This window comes from Gopherus evgoodei, chromosome 1 (assembly GCF_007399415.2).
Source record: "Gopherus evgoodei ecotype Sinaloan lineage chromosome 1, rGopEvg1_v1.p, whole genome shotgun sequence".
Classification (NCBI taxonomy): Eukaryota; Metazoa; Chordata; order Testudines; family Testudinidae; genus Gopherus; species Gopherus evgoodei.
The window spans coordinates 184,477,646-184,493,919 of NC_044322.1; the positions used below are offsets into that span (position 1 = coordinate 184,477,646).

General features: G+C 45.8%; 1 protein-coding gene across 4 annotated transcripts in view; it reads right to left on the reverse strand.

The window, feature by feature from the left end:
* The window catches only part of GBE1 (1,4-alpha-glucan branching enzyme 1), a 301,814-nt gene that overhangs the window by 256,061 nt on the left and 29,479 nt on the right, over positions 1-16,274 (reverse strand). The window lies entirely within an intron of this gene.

Genomic DNA, 16,274 nt, shown 5'->3' on the forward strand with positions numbered 1-16,274 from the left:
CAGGAATCCCGCCTTGGGAGGGTATTGGCTCCAGGGTGATGAAAAGGTCCTGGCTCCCGGGGAGAACAGATTCACCACTTGCCTGCTGCACAGTCTCCTCCTCCTCTTCCTCAGCCACAAACTCCTCCTCCATGTTGTGTGAGACACTCCACTTGCAAGTGTCCACGGACAGTGGTGGGCTAGTGATAGGGCCGCCCTCCCCTCCCCCGAATGCCATGCAGCTGATCATAGAAGCAGCATGTATGGGGCTCTGACCCACAGCAACCGTTTGCCTCCTCTGTCTTTTGGTAGACTTGCTAGGGTCGGAGTCCAGGTTGGAGTCCAGGATAGCTCCTAGGAAATCTAACCTCTGTGTGGGAACCAGAGTGGATTTTTCTATAGTAATCATCAGGCCTAGACGTGTGAATAGGTCCTTGACGATGCCCACATGCTGAATGATGTGTGTCTCGGAGTCTCCTCGGATAAGCCAATCGTCCAGATACGGAAAAAACGCATATCCGACGTCGGCGGAGGTAGGCGGCGACTACGGCCATACACTTGGTCAATACCTGTGAGGCTGTAGAAAGGCCAAACAGCAGGACCGTAAACTGGAAGTACTGACGGTTGGCTAGAAAGCGGAGGTATTTCCTGTGCGGAGGGAAGATGGCGATGTGAAAGTACACGTCCTTCATATAGAGGGCGGCATACCAATCTCCAGGATCCAAGGACAGGATAATGGTTCCCAAGGATACCATGCAGAACTTCAACCTTATCATAAACTAGTTGAGTCCCCGCAGGTCTAGGATAGGTCTGAGACCTCCGTTTGAGCAGAGGATTAGGGAATAACCGGAGTAAAACCCCTTGCCCCTTTCGTCCATCAGCATCTGCACCTCTTGTAAGAGGAATTGCTCGTGAGATGGGTCCCTGAAGGGGGACAGGGTTGGAACAAATTGGAGGTGGCACCCATACTCCACCGTGTGTAGGACCCAACGATCTGAAGTTAACTGGGACCACGCCACGAGGAAGTAGGAGTGGGATCCCGGCCTGTAACTGGTACGCCGCCCTCGGCCGCATCTTCAAAAGTTGTCGTTGTTCCCGGTGGTGATTGAGAGGGACCTTGATCTTGGCCCTCTAAGGGTCCTGACAGTCGTCTGCGACCACCTCGGCTGCGCCGTCTGCCAAAGTCCTGTCTCTGGCTAGGCACAGAGTACGGCGGTGTGGCTGGCGACGGAAAGGCCTGCGTTTGGTCGCCAGCATATGTACACTGAGAGAGTGCATTAGGACCCTGTTGTCCTTCAGGCTTTGCAGCCTGGGGCTGTCTTTTCTGCGAAGAGGCCTTTACCATCAAATGGTAAGTCCTGAATTGTATACTGCAGCTCCGGCCGGAGGTTTGAAACCTGAAGCCATGAGATGTGCCTCATGGTAACACCCAAGGCCAGAGTCCTGGCTGCTGAGTCTGCTGCATCCAACGAGGCCTGAAGGGGAGCTCTGGCCACCTTTTTTCCCTTCCTCCAAGAGGGCAGCGAACTCTTGGCGGGAGTCTTGAGGGAGAAGCTCCATAAACTTACCCACCGCCACCCAGGTGTTATAATTATAGCGGCTAAGCAAGGCTTGTTGATTTGCCACCCAGAGCTGTAAGGCCCCTGCAAAGTACACCTTGCGGCCAAGTAGGTTCATTCACCTAGTCTCCTTCGATTTTGGGGCTGGCGCTGCTGGCCATGCCGTTCCCTCTCCGTAACGGACTGAACGACTAGTGAGCAGGGAGGAGGATGGGCATACAAGAAGTCATACCCCTTAGAGGGCACCATATATTTACGCTCAACTCCCCTGGCCGCAGGAGGGATAGAGGCTGGGGACTGTCATATAGTATTGGCATTCGCCTGGATGGTCCGAAAAAACAGGCAGGGCCCCTCTAGTGGGGCAACCGCCGATAGAATGCCCACTACCAGGTCCTCTACCTCCGGGACCTCCTCCACCTGGAGGTCCATATTGAGTGCTACCCTCCTTAGGAGGTCCTGATGGGCTCTCAGGTTTGTTGGTGGGCACATCAGAATCGCGGTCCTGCACATAAGAGCTGTCAGCATGGGATGACACTGATGCGTGTCTGGATGGCCATGGAGGTGCTGAAAAACCATGGGCAGAGTCTCTGACTCTATTGGACCTTGCCCAACTCAACACCGGGGACCGGTACCGGGAGGCGTACGGGTACCTGGAACGAGATCCAGACCTGTGACCAGAGCAGTGCCGGGAGGTCGACCGAGATCTCGAGGCTCGACGTCAAGAGTGACTACGGGAGTCACGGTGCCTGTAGCAGTGCTGGAAGTAGCGGGTTGGCGAATGGGATACCAACCGCGGCGGCGAGTGCAACCGGTACCGAGGAGGAGAACAGCACCGGGATTGCAAGTGGTGTCAGGAGCGGGAGCATCTGCGGGACCATGATCATGAACGGTGCTGGTCTGCTGTGCCGACAGAGGATGGTCATATCACAGGAGGCTTGCCAAGAGACTCTATTACCCGCACCGGCAGTGCCTGGGGTTCAGGCAGCATCGACTCTGTCATGGCAATGAGATCCCTCGCCATTGGGAATGTCTCCGGCATGGAGGAAACAGTAAGCTCAACCATAGCGCGTACCGGGGAGCTGTCAGGCACCAGATCCGATGGCCCTTGTGGGACCGGGATCGATGGTGCCGACGTCATCGGTGCCTCTACAGGCATCGGTGCCAGGCGATCCGACTTAGACGAGCTCTCTGGCTGCGGTGCAGTTGGCATGGAAGCAGCAGGAGCAGGGAACTCAACCACGGCGCATGCCGGGGAGCTGTCAGACACTGGCAGGAGGAGTCGTAGGCTCTCTTGACCTCGGAGATAGGGAGCGGTGCCAAGTTGACTTTGGTGCCAGCGATAGTCAGTGCCGAGAGGCCTTGGCAATACCAGCGGGGTCCGGTGCCAAGGAGGCGCTTCTGCCTGTCGATTGACGAGCGCTCGGTGTCAAAGGCGGAGGGGTAAAAAGCCTTGAAAATGGGGCACTTAGCTGTCAAGTGCGATTCCCCAAGGCACTTACTTCAAACAGGAGTCGTGCAGATCTCCTGTCGGCATCGGCTTGTGGCAGGCCGAGCACAGTTTAAAACCCGGTGAGCTGAGCATGGGCTCTGGCACCGGGTGCAGGGGAAGGGGCTATTCCCCGAACCCCGCTAACTATTACTAAACTAACCATGCTAGTAAAGAAAAAACGTATAACTATATAAATATATATATAAAAGGATTATAACTATATACACGAGAACTACGAGTAGCTAGGGAAGTGGAGCTCAGCTAAGCCACGCTTCACTGTTCCAACGACTGACATGGGCAGTAAGAAGGAACTGAAGGGTGGCTGGGTCGGCAGGGGTATATATCCGGTGCCATAGCGGCACCCGTCCAGGGGGCGCCCAGCCGATCCACCGAGTGTTGCTAGGGTAAAAATCTTCTGACGAACATGCATGCAGGGTGCGCACACCTAACTGGAATGGATATGAGCAAGCACTCGAAGAATGAAGAGTTAGAATGGGACCAAGCTTTACTTGCTTCCAGAGAAGTGCACTAAGGACTCTACAGCTCCAGAGTTTACCACAGAATTGTGTTCCAGAATTTCAGTTTTATTAAGGGACGTTTTTAGCACTCAAAAACAATAAAGAATGTGACCTAAAATAAATAAATGCAGCAATGTCTTCCCAAGCTTATAGTCAGTAACTTGCGCAGGTGGGAACTGCCCTATTTATCTTAATAGCTTAGTAACTCTCAAACCTAAAAGATAAGGATTTGAATGTCAATATTTACTAAAATGATTAGTAGTTAATATTGGCATTCAAATCATTTATTCACAACATTAGTCTATCCCAGATTCCTAAATAGCCTCCATCACCCTCTATGCAGCTGCCAGAGTTCCTCCTCTCCTAACAGCCTTTACAATGAACTTAGGCGGGGGGAAAGGGGAGGGATTAGTCGACAATGCCTAGGACACTGAAAACTGGAAATGTTTGGATATTCTAAGGTATTGTCACGATCATATCAATCTAGCAGATTTGCTGCACTGATTTAAATATAAAAAAGTGAGTAATTCTTTCAAAAAGTTAAGTTTATGTGAAGCTGTTGCAGGGTTTCCACCACAGCAACCTATGCTTACAGCAGACTTTAGTACCAGCTTGCTGCTGAGTGCATGGGGCTTCATCATGCTTTCACCTCTCCATTACTTTGTTCTTTTATTCTAATTAAGACTCTGGAGGGAACTTCTTATCAACACATGGTGGGCTAATGAAGAGCAATGAAGTACTGCATTTCTATGCAGGAGTGCAAGATTTGTGATCAACTTTAGGATCCTAAGTTCCCCAGAGGATATGAAATGTAGATTTGCACACTTCAAATAGAATATATACTGTAGATTACAACCTGTGTGAACAGTACACAACTAATGAATACTTACTAGGGGAAGCATTAGCAGCTGAAAAATTGCTCTGGAGACTGGAGAATGAGTCTGAATGAAGAAACCAATTTAAACAAGTAAGTATCAGAGACTGGAACAGCAATTCTAGATGTCTGCAAAACCTTCATCACAATAGTTACATGACTTATAAAAATATTTATTAGATAAGTAGAGTAGAAACTAGAATACAAAGTCACTATGTCTGTATATATCAAGCCATAAGTTTGCTGTGACATTTTGGAATACAACTGATGGTACTACCAACAGTACATGAGACTTCTCCACATTGTAAGCAATTACACACATTTATTTTTGAGTTAGGTGGTTTTATCACCAGTCCCCTATCTGCTAGGCTGCCAATGTAGAAAGGAATTTATATCCCATACCAGAATACCTTATTTTTAATACCACACCAAAAAAATACTTTCCATTACATACACCATATTGCATACAGATTGAAAAGAGATTATTTGGTACAAGGCACCTAATATTTGACAACATTTTTTTTGAGCACTTGATAAAACAAGTTAAGCTGTGCACTTCTTTACATATAGAAGCAAAACTCCTCTGCAATATCTAGTAAGGAGGGTTTTGAATAGCATGACCTTTTATTCATTAATGAATGTTCACAATGTGCAGCTCTAAAACTTGGTACCATATAGTCTTGAATACAGCTTTTGCAGAAAAAGCATCTAATCAGTGCTTTATCTGGTAGTTCTGAAGAAAGTGCCTCCCCTCCAAAAAAAATTGCAGGGAGGAAAAGTGAGGTTTCTTAGAACTAAGAGAAAATTCTCTCTTCTCCAAAGCCTAGGGTTCTAGACAGGAGAGATCATATTCCATCCCATCAGAATCATGTGTATATTAGTGAGATCTAATGGCTACATCACCTATTTGACACTATGCCATACTAAACAGTTTTTCAAGCTCTCCAACTTCTTCTGACTGAGTGCCTCTTCAGCTGTTAAAGGTGGAGGACCAGACAGTGGAACAAGCCAGCATAAGTGATATTTCATGTCAAATCTCTCTAGGTCTTTTGATGAACTGCAATTATTATTTCATTACAATAACTAGTGTGAGCACTAATATTACAGGTTGCAACCACTATCTTATTATGTCCTAATTGTTCTTTATAAAGATTTTCCCTTAATATTCTGAAGGCAGCTAGAACAAGGCAGGACAGAGACAAAGAATATTGTGTAGCAGGCAGCTTCTACGTACAGCTTGTAATTTATATGCCTTAATCATATCTTCATTAATCTGCTTTCTGAAAAGAGAATGCCTAGTTTTTGTCATTTTTCCTAGAGAGAGACATTAAGATTCTGCTCTCAAGATTTTTTCCCCCCACAACAGATTTAAATAGTTGCTTTGGTTCCCAATACAAATACAGAAGAAGTTTATCATGTAAGGTAAGATAGGTAGATAGACTCTAATGAAAAATTCTGATCACTTGTTTCATACTGAAGTGGTGGGGGAAGAGAGGAGAGGAGAGGAGAGGAGACGAGAGAAAGTTCAATCACTATATATTTTTTCTAAAAAAGTTGCCCACTAAAATAATTACAGCCATTTAATAAGTAGTCGTCAGGCATTACCATGACTCAGAGTTATAACGGTCTTTTACAACACAATTGCTAGTGATATAGCTGTGTGTTCTATTCTTAGAATGGGTCATTGTGAGAGCTAGCTCAATAACTGTTTGGGGTTTTTTTTGGTGCACTAGAGGTTCCAAGAAGGTTTCAGTTCAGGTTGACTCAAATCCAAAAATTCTGCAACAAATTGAAAAGTTTGTTTTAAGTCAAGTGGAACATGTTTTGTTCAAACTGGAATCTTTTTGTTTCAGGGCATTTTTAAAGGGCTGTGGGGCAAGCCTCTGTCCTTCCTACCCTACATAATCTACTCCTTACTTTTTGGTAGACCCCCGCCCTTTACATCACATAGGATATTATGTACACTCCTCAGCACAGATCTTATGTCTTGAGCAGTACCGTAAAAGCACACTACATGTCTCAGGTGCTGTAGGAAATAATCGACAGTAGCAGGTATGCCACTTGGCTTACAAAAGTGCTAATCAAATACATCTAGCTCTTCACTACTTTATAATACCTACCTTCCCTACCTGTTTGCTGAGTGTGCCCTTATGAAGCACTGATTGGATACCTATCTTGCAAAAGCTTTATTAAAAGGATAATATAAAAGGATTTTATTTATTTATTTATTTTAAAGGTGGAGAATAGGAATTCTCATCTTAAGTAGAGACTGTTTAATAAAAAGCTCAGGGAAATAAAATTTTACAAATAAGTACATTTTCACCCATAGATCCTCTTTATTCAGTTCTGATGCTGAACAAAAATACAAGTAACTATGCAACTAGGTTTATCAAATCCCATTCAAAGAAAATGTGTCTTTGAAACATGGGAACAGATTCTAGAAGCAATATGGAATAAATCCAAATAGCCTTACAAAATATGGTGGCAATTCCCTACTACCAACTATGTTGGACAGAAGGTCTTTTCTCTTACTTCAATAACTATGTCTAGTATTTGGCTACCACTCGGTGAAAAATGAGTGCACACTATCAATATCACATCTACTGAGGAAAGCAAACAGTGTGCACATTTATCTGGAAGGGGGAAAAGCCCCCTGTAGCATATAATCTGGTTCAGCCATAGCTGGGATACTTGCTATTATGTATTATATGCACCTTTCTAATCAAGAGTACCTAAAGGGTCCCAGTTACCAGTCCACAAAAATATGCATCCTTTATATTCTGAAGGACACTGAACAGCTTTTAAAAATTTGAGCCTTGACAACTGCATTCTCCAGTTAGCCAAAGAAAAGGTAAGGCACCAGCAACAACAGTGCTAACTCCCACACACTGATCTGCCAACATTCCTCAGTTGTCATTGAGGGGGATCATTTTCTCACCTTGCCTATTTCATTCCTGGCCCACCTTACAAGGCTGGTTGTGCAAATTGTGATGGTGTTTGTTTGTAAACACAATATGGACAGTTAATAGGAACTGGACTAAAACAATCAATTCGTTTTACACAGGCCATTGGACAGCTGGTGAGTGGTAATATATTAGTCACTAATAATCAGAGCTCAATTTGAATTAATGACCTGTAAGTGGTAGGTTCATAATCCCATAATGCAGGAATGTCGAACATCAGTCCATTTGAAATATTTATGCAGCCCTATAGACATATGGATCTTTCAGAATGTTCGACTTAAAAGCTCTTATAAAAAAAAAACCAAAACACACAACCTTCATGGTTGCAAAGTCAGCTTTCCAAAATGCGTACCAAGGGTAAACTAACGTAGTGCTGTCTGCCAGAGTATGAAGATGACCCATCTCAGTTATTGTTCTAGGTTAACTCCTCTGGAAGTTGTTGGGTTAACTCTAAAGACCAATGAGGACATTTCAATAAACAGCATTATCTATTTCATGTTTTCCCACTGAACAGTACTGCAGGTGGCAAGAGGTATGGACCAAATAATTAAGTTAGCTACCAACAAAAGGCACTTTCTGCTCATTACCTTTGTGCAAACATCCCCTGATAACCAGTGGGAAGTCCACCACGGTCCAAGGGTAGTATGTAGTCCTTAACTACTCATCAGAATTAGAAGTGGAATTCTGCCCTTACTACAAAACAATTTTTTTACCCCTGCCTTAACCAAACTTGAACCATCTAGTCCAAACTTGTTTGCATTTATGAACACTGCAATTCTGTTAGATCTTCTTTGTCCCCTGGTTCAAATGTCACATTGTTAACAGAGTGCTGGCTCCCCCACTTCTGCATTAACTGAAGGTTCCAGATAGCCTTAGGTGGGTTGCATTACAACTTCAGATTTTAAAAGGGCATGGTGTCTAAATCCTAGTCTACACTACAAACCTCTCTCAGTATAGCCAAGTTGCTCTGGAAGTGGAAAATTCACATCCCAGAGCAATGCAGTTATACCAATCTAACTTCTCGTGTAGACAACGTTAGGTCAACAGGAGGGCTTCTCCTCTCAACATAGCTGTAGCCTCGTAGGGAGGTGAAGTACCTACACCAATAGTAGAATCTCTCCCATCAGCATACGTAGCTTCTTCACTAAACGCAACAGCAGCACAGCAGTGTAAGTGTAGACAAGCCCTAAGATGTCACTCTTCTAGCCAGTTTAAAGAATATACTAACAGAAACATTTACATTATTACTTTAAACAATTACTGAATATCAGCATACAAATGTGAAATATTTTATATCAGGAACATTCTTATGCTGAAATTTACTGTAATTCATGTACTATGGATACAAGGCACTTGTACAAAGGTGATAACATTTTTCTTTTGGGGGCAGATGAGGGAGGGAACTTCTCCTCCTCCGAAAATCCTTTTAAATAAAGGGCTGCCCTTAAAGAAGCAAAAACCATTTACTTCTGATGGCATTGTGGAATAAGAGTTGGTAAGTTTTTGGATTAATGATAGCTGTATGCCATGAATTTCAGAAGCTTATCTCAGAAATACATAAAGCCGAGTCTGCTTTTTCATTACTCCTACACAACTTCACCGATGGTCCCAGCATCATGAGAGTTGTGGAAATGTGAAAGCAGAATTTGGTCTTCTAGTTTAGGGATGAATCCTATAGCCAAACATTTGTTGCTATGCATCTTGTTAAATAAAATAGAAACCATATTTCTCAAAATAAATGGTGAGATGTAGACACACACTTATCTCAAGCTTGAATAAAAAAGTCTCAATTTAATACTCTGGGAGCCAAGCAATGAAAGCTTAAGTAGTCTTTAAAACTGTTCTGTAAATTATTTCTTTCACAAACTACCTGGTGATCATCCCTGGTGCTTTGACTGGCAATAGTGCCTTTTGTACATGGAGAGTCAACCAAAACCAAAAGTTTAAATAAAAACAAAAAAATCTACAAATGCACGGTTCAAGTGATTGTCAAACTCCCAGAAACATGCAATCTTTTTGTAAGGCAAGGTCCACACTACAAACTTTTGGTGGCATAGCTATGGAGGTGAGGTGTAATGAGGTGAGATTTGCAACAAACATAGGAGAGTGTCAACAGAAGCCCCTACGGTACAAGCAGTTATCCTGGCAAAGCTTTCCAAGTGAACATCTTGCTTATGGCCTAGTCTACATGACAAAGTTTTGTTGAAAGAATCTGCCTTTTGTTGCCACGAGTTTTTGTGCATCCATACCCACTTCTGATTGCAAGGGGAGAAACATAGATGTCATCACTAAAATAAAAACAAAACTTCCTTGATGGACAAAAATTCTCAGATGTACTTGCATCAGCAAATATTACATTACCTGTATATTAAAGACAGACAGTCTTCCAGCAACAGCCCACAATGCCCCTATCCCTGGGACTGCTCCAGTCATAATTTTGAATATCATTGCCCCAGGGATCACACAGAGACTGGAAGGGTTCCCCACACCACACTTTTAAAATGGGCATGGCTCAGCCTAAAGTACAGAGCTCCAATTAAGCCACATGCTCCTGTGTGGACCAGGAAAGAAGTTCTGGGTCTCTTTGGCCTGTGGGAGACAAAAGGCAAGTGCGATCCCAGCTGTTGGGCAACTACAGGAATAAGTGTGTGAAGATGATGCAGAGGGGATGCATCTTTGATGTAGCAACACTGGGCAAAAAAGTGTAGGAGTTCCAGCAGTCATACCAGAAGGTGAGGGAAGTCAACAGAAAATCTGGGACCGCCCTCCAGACCTACCATATCTATGATACTGGGCAGGGACCCCCTTCACACACAATTTAACAGTGAAAACTTTGTGAGACCCAGAGAAAAGAATTGCAGCAGAGCTCACCAAGGACAATCTTGTTGAGAAAGGAGAAGGATGCAAGACCCTATGGACAGCCAGGGGTTTTTCAATATCTAGACTGACCCAGCAGAGACCTAGAAAAGCCTAGAGACAGAGCCCAATGAGGAAGGGAAAGGGAGCACGGATAGGTGTAGTTGTGCACAATTTTTTCTTCACAGAGTCTGATGCCTCCTCAATCACTATGCCCCCTGCCCCTTTTTAGATGGTGACCATTCTCATATGCTCAGCAAACAAAAGAAAATAATTTACTTCTATAGCAGCCAGTTCATCTTAAAAACCATGTACTGGTAATAAAATATAATTTAGTCGCCATCACATCTTATCAAGATGTGTCTTATAATAACTGAACTTCTAATATAGAAAAAAAGACTGCAACAGACATACTGAAACAATTACCTGAACATAAAATTAAAGTGCATAGGAAGTTTAAAATATTCCTTGCAAGCAATCCTGACTGTACCTGATTTTTTTTTTATTAAGAGTGCACTTTTACAGTAAATGTGATGTGAATACTACAAGGTAGACTTTATAACATTACATATTAGCTCCACTTCTGTCACAGTAGCTATTATAGAAAGTGTTACAACCCTCAACATTTATTGTTAACAAGTTTATTCATTTATTTCAATAAAACTGTGCACGCGTGGGAAGGTGGTGTGGGGGGGGGCGTATTTTAAAATCAGTGTATATTTATCGGCACTTATGAAAGAAGAGTCACAGGCCAAATGGTCACCCCCTCAATGTTATAACAGGCATTTACAAATCCCTTTAAAATCTCTATTGAACCACAATACACAAACTCATACACAAAAGCAGCACTCTGCAATACAGCATCACACTGTTAAAATCCCAAGTTCTCCCTCAACTATAGAGTTCAGTCGCATCTGATGAAGTGGGTTCTAGCCCATGAAAGCTTATGCCCAAATAAATTTGTTAGTCTCTAGGTGCCACAAGAACTCCTTGTTGTTTTTGCTGATACAGACTAACACAGCTACCACTCTGAAACCAGTTCCTTGACAGGCTCTCCTAATTGGCCTTTGTTTCTGATGATTTTGAACAACCAAGCAATCTTCCCACTTCATCCTTCCAGTAACATTTCCCCCATTTGCTTCACAAAGATTACATAATATAAAACATTCAGCATGAACAGGAGTTTTTGCCTCAGAGATTCAACATAACAAGGAAGAACCATCACATCCTTTCAGTCTACTAAATGCAGTCATCCCACACCTGCTCAGATGCTAGTTAAATCTTTTCTTCCAGTCTGCCGTTTCAAAGCCATGGAAGCAAAGAGTAGACAAGGTCCCTCACAATCACAATTGGCATTTCAGCCTCACCAATGGTAATGTGCTGGTCCAAGAACAAATGTTCCTCCTTGCATCTACCATATTCCTAAAGATGAGAGCAGTGTCAGTGAAGTGTTGCTGTGCTCCACCAGGGACTTCATAGCCATAAAAAAGTACCCCTTCAATAGCAACACATTGGGGAAAGGTGGGAGAGCAGCAGAACCAGGATCTGCATCCCATCTATCACCCCACATCTGTTCAGGAAGCTCATTACTTCATACCCCTTTATTTCCTGAACATTGCCCAGTGGCACAATCCTGTGCAGCAGGAATCAATGACTTTGCACAGAAAGATAAAAGACAGTTAACACCAGTTACAGAAAAGGTCTTTGAGATGTGTTGCTCAGGGGGGAGTACTGCTAGGTTGGGGTGGAGGAGGCATCCCTGGTCCTGGGAGAGCAGGTCTGTAATGGTTGTGGTGGGGCGACCACCAGGCTCATGACGACCCATACCAATGCTGCTTGGGCCACACCGGGGCAACCAGGAGGACTCAGGACCTGTCTATCCTTTTCCAGGACCTTGCCTATCAGTGAGAATGGGGAGCCTGATGGTTCGACACCCATAAAACTGGAAGCTCGAGGATGAATAAGTTTTTCTGCCAAATGAATCCAGCCTCCTTGAGTCTTTATTTTTCGGAGTGGGAGCTGGTTGGTCCTGCCACTCCCTGTGGTTGACCGACTCAACCACCAGGAAGTTAGAGACAGGATGGGTATAAAGTATTCACACCCCTTGGCAAGCACAAAATACTTGTGTTCCGCTCCCTTAGCGATGGGGCGGCAAATGAGGCCAGGGTTTGCCACAAGGCATTTGAAATTTTCACCACCTCTTCGTGGAGTGGCAAGGCCACCCTGCGCAGTACCGAGGCGGACAAGACGTTAAACAGGGAGTCCGACGGCTCCTCCACCTTCTCTGCCTGAAGGCTGAGGTTTGACACTGTCTCTGCCTGCAGGTATATGGGATCTTGGGGAGCAATTACCACACAGCTGGGGTTCCAATTAATTTCTTTATTAAAGAAAAAAAAAGGAAGTGGTGGGAATTTAATAATGAAATACGATGGGATGGGGTGTATAGGGTGTTTACAATAGACAACGATGGGGGGGGTTCTTCTTATTGAAGAGTGTAGGGAGTTCTAATAGTGGGCTACAGCAAGTAGGGTTCAGCACAATGGGATACAGTACAGTCAATAAGCAACTCTAGATACAGTGTGGAAATGCAAAGCGTACCCAAAAGAAATGCAAAATAAAATGGTAGCTTCTATATGAGTTAATAGTTAGATACACAATGTAACACAGTGGCATCAATGTAAATACAAAGTATATCAGAAAAGTGGAGGCAACCAATGGGGTGTTATAATTACAAGTAAAATGTGAGTTACAGTACAACAATACAATATCAATATAAAGGCTGGGTCAAGAAACAGGACGGGGGGAGTGAGTGATTAGTGGTATGCAGACGAGCGGCTGGAAGCAGCGAGAGAGTGAAGCCCTGCAGGGTGAGGACAACGGAGCAGTGTGATGGTGATCTTCGGTAGGGGAGGGGCAGCGGAGAAATGTAAAGAAGGGCTAGAGAGAGGTTTAAGCAACAAGAGGACACCAAAAACAAAGGTTAAAAAAAACAGCAAAGGGTTTGGGAAGTTTCACAGGGGGAGAAGCAGCAAGGGGTTTGGGAAGTTCGGAGGATGATGCAGACGCGGGGGGGGGGGAAGCAGCAAGGAGTTGGGAAGTTCGGAGGGAGTGCAGATGCGGGGGAAAAGCAGCAAAGGGTTATAACAGGGAGACACGGAGGAGCACACAGAGGGGGAGATTGTAGCGGGAGAAAAACAGACACGGGAAAGTTCAGGGAGAGATCGGGACAGCAGGAAGGCGAATTTAAGCAGCAAAAAACCCTATCTATCTTAACCAACGACTAGGCAAAACAACAAATATCACAATTCTAAGCAAAGCTATAACAAGCAACTATACGGAGCAACAAAACAGTAAACTATAACAAGGCAGGTGAAACTTACAAGCTCTACAATCTTAACAAACTATGACTTATTAAACTAAAAAAAACCCCAAGACCTATGGTGCACCTTATGCTATGGGGAGGTTACAGAGGGCAGAGTGGTATGTGTCCAGGACCCAGCTCCCAAGGAAGCCAAGGGATGGTGGCTACAGCGGTGGATGCAGCTGAAAGCAGAGAGCCCCAAGGCAAAGCCCACAGGAGCAGAGCTTAGCGGCGGCACAAACTTATTTTTAGCGGCAAAGAGCCCTGGAGTTTGAGAGGTTTTAAAGACACAGACCAAGGTTTAGCTTGAGTCTGTGTGCTGGGGAAACAGAGCCAGCAGCTAAAATAATAAAATAAGAAGTATAGAAAGTTTTACAGAGGGATTCTTACCAGTCCCCAAGGCAGCAGCAAAGGCAGAAGCAGCAACAACATCAGAAGACGCAAGGAGGGCTCGGTACAGTCTCAATAATCAGGAGATCTCTCAGGTAGCAATTCGTTCTTCATGGGGGGGGGTCATTAAAAAAAACAGAGGTACACTCAAAAATAAAACGAGAGCGGAGAAAGGACCCCCCAGAACCCCTGGCTGATCAGACCCGGCAGCAATGCAGGAACCTCTGAGGTGTGTTTCAAAAATGTCTGGTTTTAAAGGCAAACTTGGGCAGTTTCACGCTAGTAATCCTGATAGGCTCCCTCTGTCACAGGGGAGAGGGCACAGGGAAAACACTGAAGGTAAGCCCAGAGACATGCCTGGACATAGTCCTGGGCAATAGGTGACTCAAGAGCACATGAGGCCTGACTCATGCCCAGGATCTTAAAAACACATTAGGTCTTGCAGCTCTGGACATTGCCTACCCTACACCAAGCCCAGGCTCAACGAGGTGATAACAGGACTAACCCTTTGAACAGGGCAGTGGTCCCACTTAGCATGCAGCACAAGTGGCCATCCCTTTGAGAAGGGCAATGGCTCTTCGCAAACAACTTAAGGGGCCCTCCCTTTGAGAAGGGCAGTGGCCCTGGTAAACAACTTAACAGCCAGGGAAGGGCGGCCACAGGAGAACAGAAAACAAAATGGAATAGGGGATAGCTGTAACATACAGACACCACCTTTTTCCCCAACAGCTCCTGGCGGGCTTTAGAATCCTCCTGTGGGATGGAGGGAGGAGGGGCTGCAAATCGCCTGATCCGGGGAGGGGGAGGAGGTGGCGGCGGCGGCGGCAGGTGCGGTACTTTGCACGTCCACTGGCACCCAAGGATCCACCACCTGGTTGCTCTCTGGGCACGGTGCCAGAGATGCACATCCCACCAACTCTGCCAGGAGAGTGAGGCCAACGGCTGTTCGAGGCTCCAGCCACCAAGCAAGCCCCCACCAGGGGCCATGGGGCCCCGTGCCACTGCACCTGCAGCGGCACTGGTGGAGCAGGCTCTTCAGCCTGGCTGGCCTGACCCATTGATGGATGACTATGAAGGGAGACCAGGCCGACATATGACCTGCCGCTGTCCCTGGACAAGGAGGAGCAGAGGCGCCGGGAGCGGTACCAACCACAAAACCATGATCCTGACATGGAAGAAAAGTACCGCTAGTAGCAGCTGTTCCCTGACTGGCTTCAGCGAGTGGATCCACAACAGCGAGATGCTGGCAATCGACACCCAGGGCTGTGGGAGCAGTGCCGTGGCAAAGTCCTGGAGCGAGATGACCACAAAGACAACAACTCGGAACAGTGTCAACAGCAACTTGCTACAATAGCCCAAGATGAGGATTTTTGGTGTCGTCCGCCTCAGTCCCATCAGTGTCCACTCCTTGAGACAGAGACTCCAGGCACTGCTCCGTCTGTTGGAATCCAGCCAGACAACCTGGTGGGGGTCGATGGCAACCTGCCTCAACTATGCACAGGATGGTCAGTGAGCGATGAACAGCGTTGGGAACATTCCCTCAACCGTGACCATTACCGAGACGGGTGTCTGCAGAGATCCCAGCAGTAGCTCTCCCCTTGACCGTGGGCCCAAGGTTGGCGGTGCTCCTGGTACCAGCATGGACATAACGTCCTGGGATGGTTGCATGGCCTCTGGCTTGGAGGGCATCTGGACAACCGGGGAAGCCTGCTCCGAATGGGCCAGGCTACTCCGCTCGACCTGAGTCAGACACCTACAGGCCGATGGGGACTGAGGACTGCTCAACATGGGTCTAGACTCTCCCCCCATCTGGTTCCAGTGCAGCAGCGGAGAAGGCCTCTTCTTAGCTTTCCTGGCATACCCCACAGACAGGGAGCGGTGCCAACTGGTAGATGGTGCTGGGGAGTTGCACCACACTGACATGGTGGTACTCGGTGCCAACTCGGAGCGGTGTGCCAGAGTCGGAGTCAAAGCCAACTCCATCAAGATGGCCTGGAGTTTAATATCTGTCTCTCTTAGTCCGAGGCTTGAATATCTTGCAAATCTTGCAGCAATGGCTGATATGGGTTTCACCCAAACAGCGTAAACAGTCTGCATGTGGATCACTCACTGGCATCGGTCGCCTACAAGTGTTGCATGACTTAAACTCAGGGCGCAAGGCATGCCCCGGCCCGAGAGCACTAACTAGGCTGAAACAAAACTAATCAAACTACAGATACCATACACTGAACGAAGAAGAGTTCTGGGGAAGGGCTGCAGCAAAGCTGGAGCAGAGCAGTTCTGAA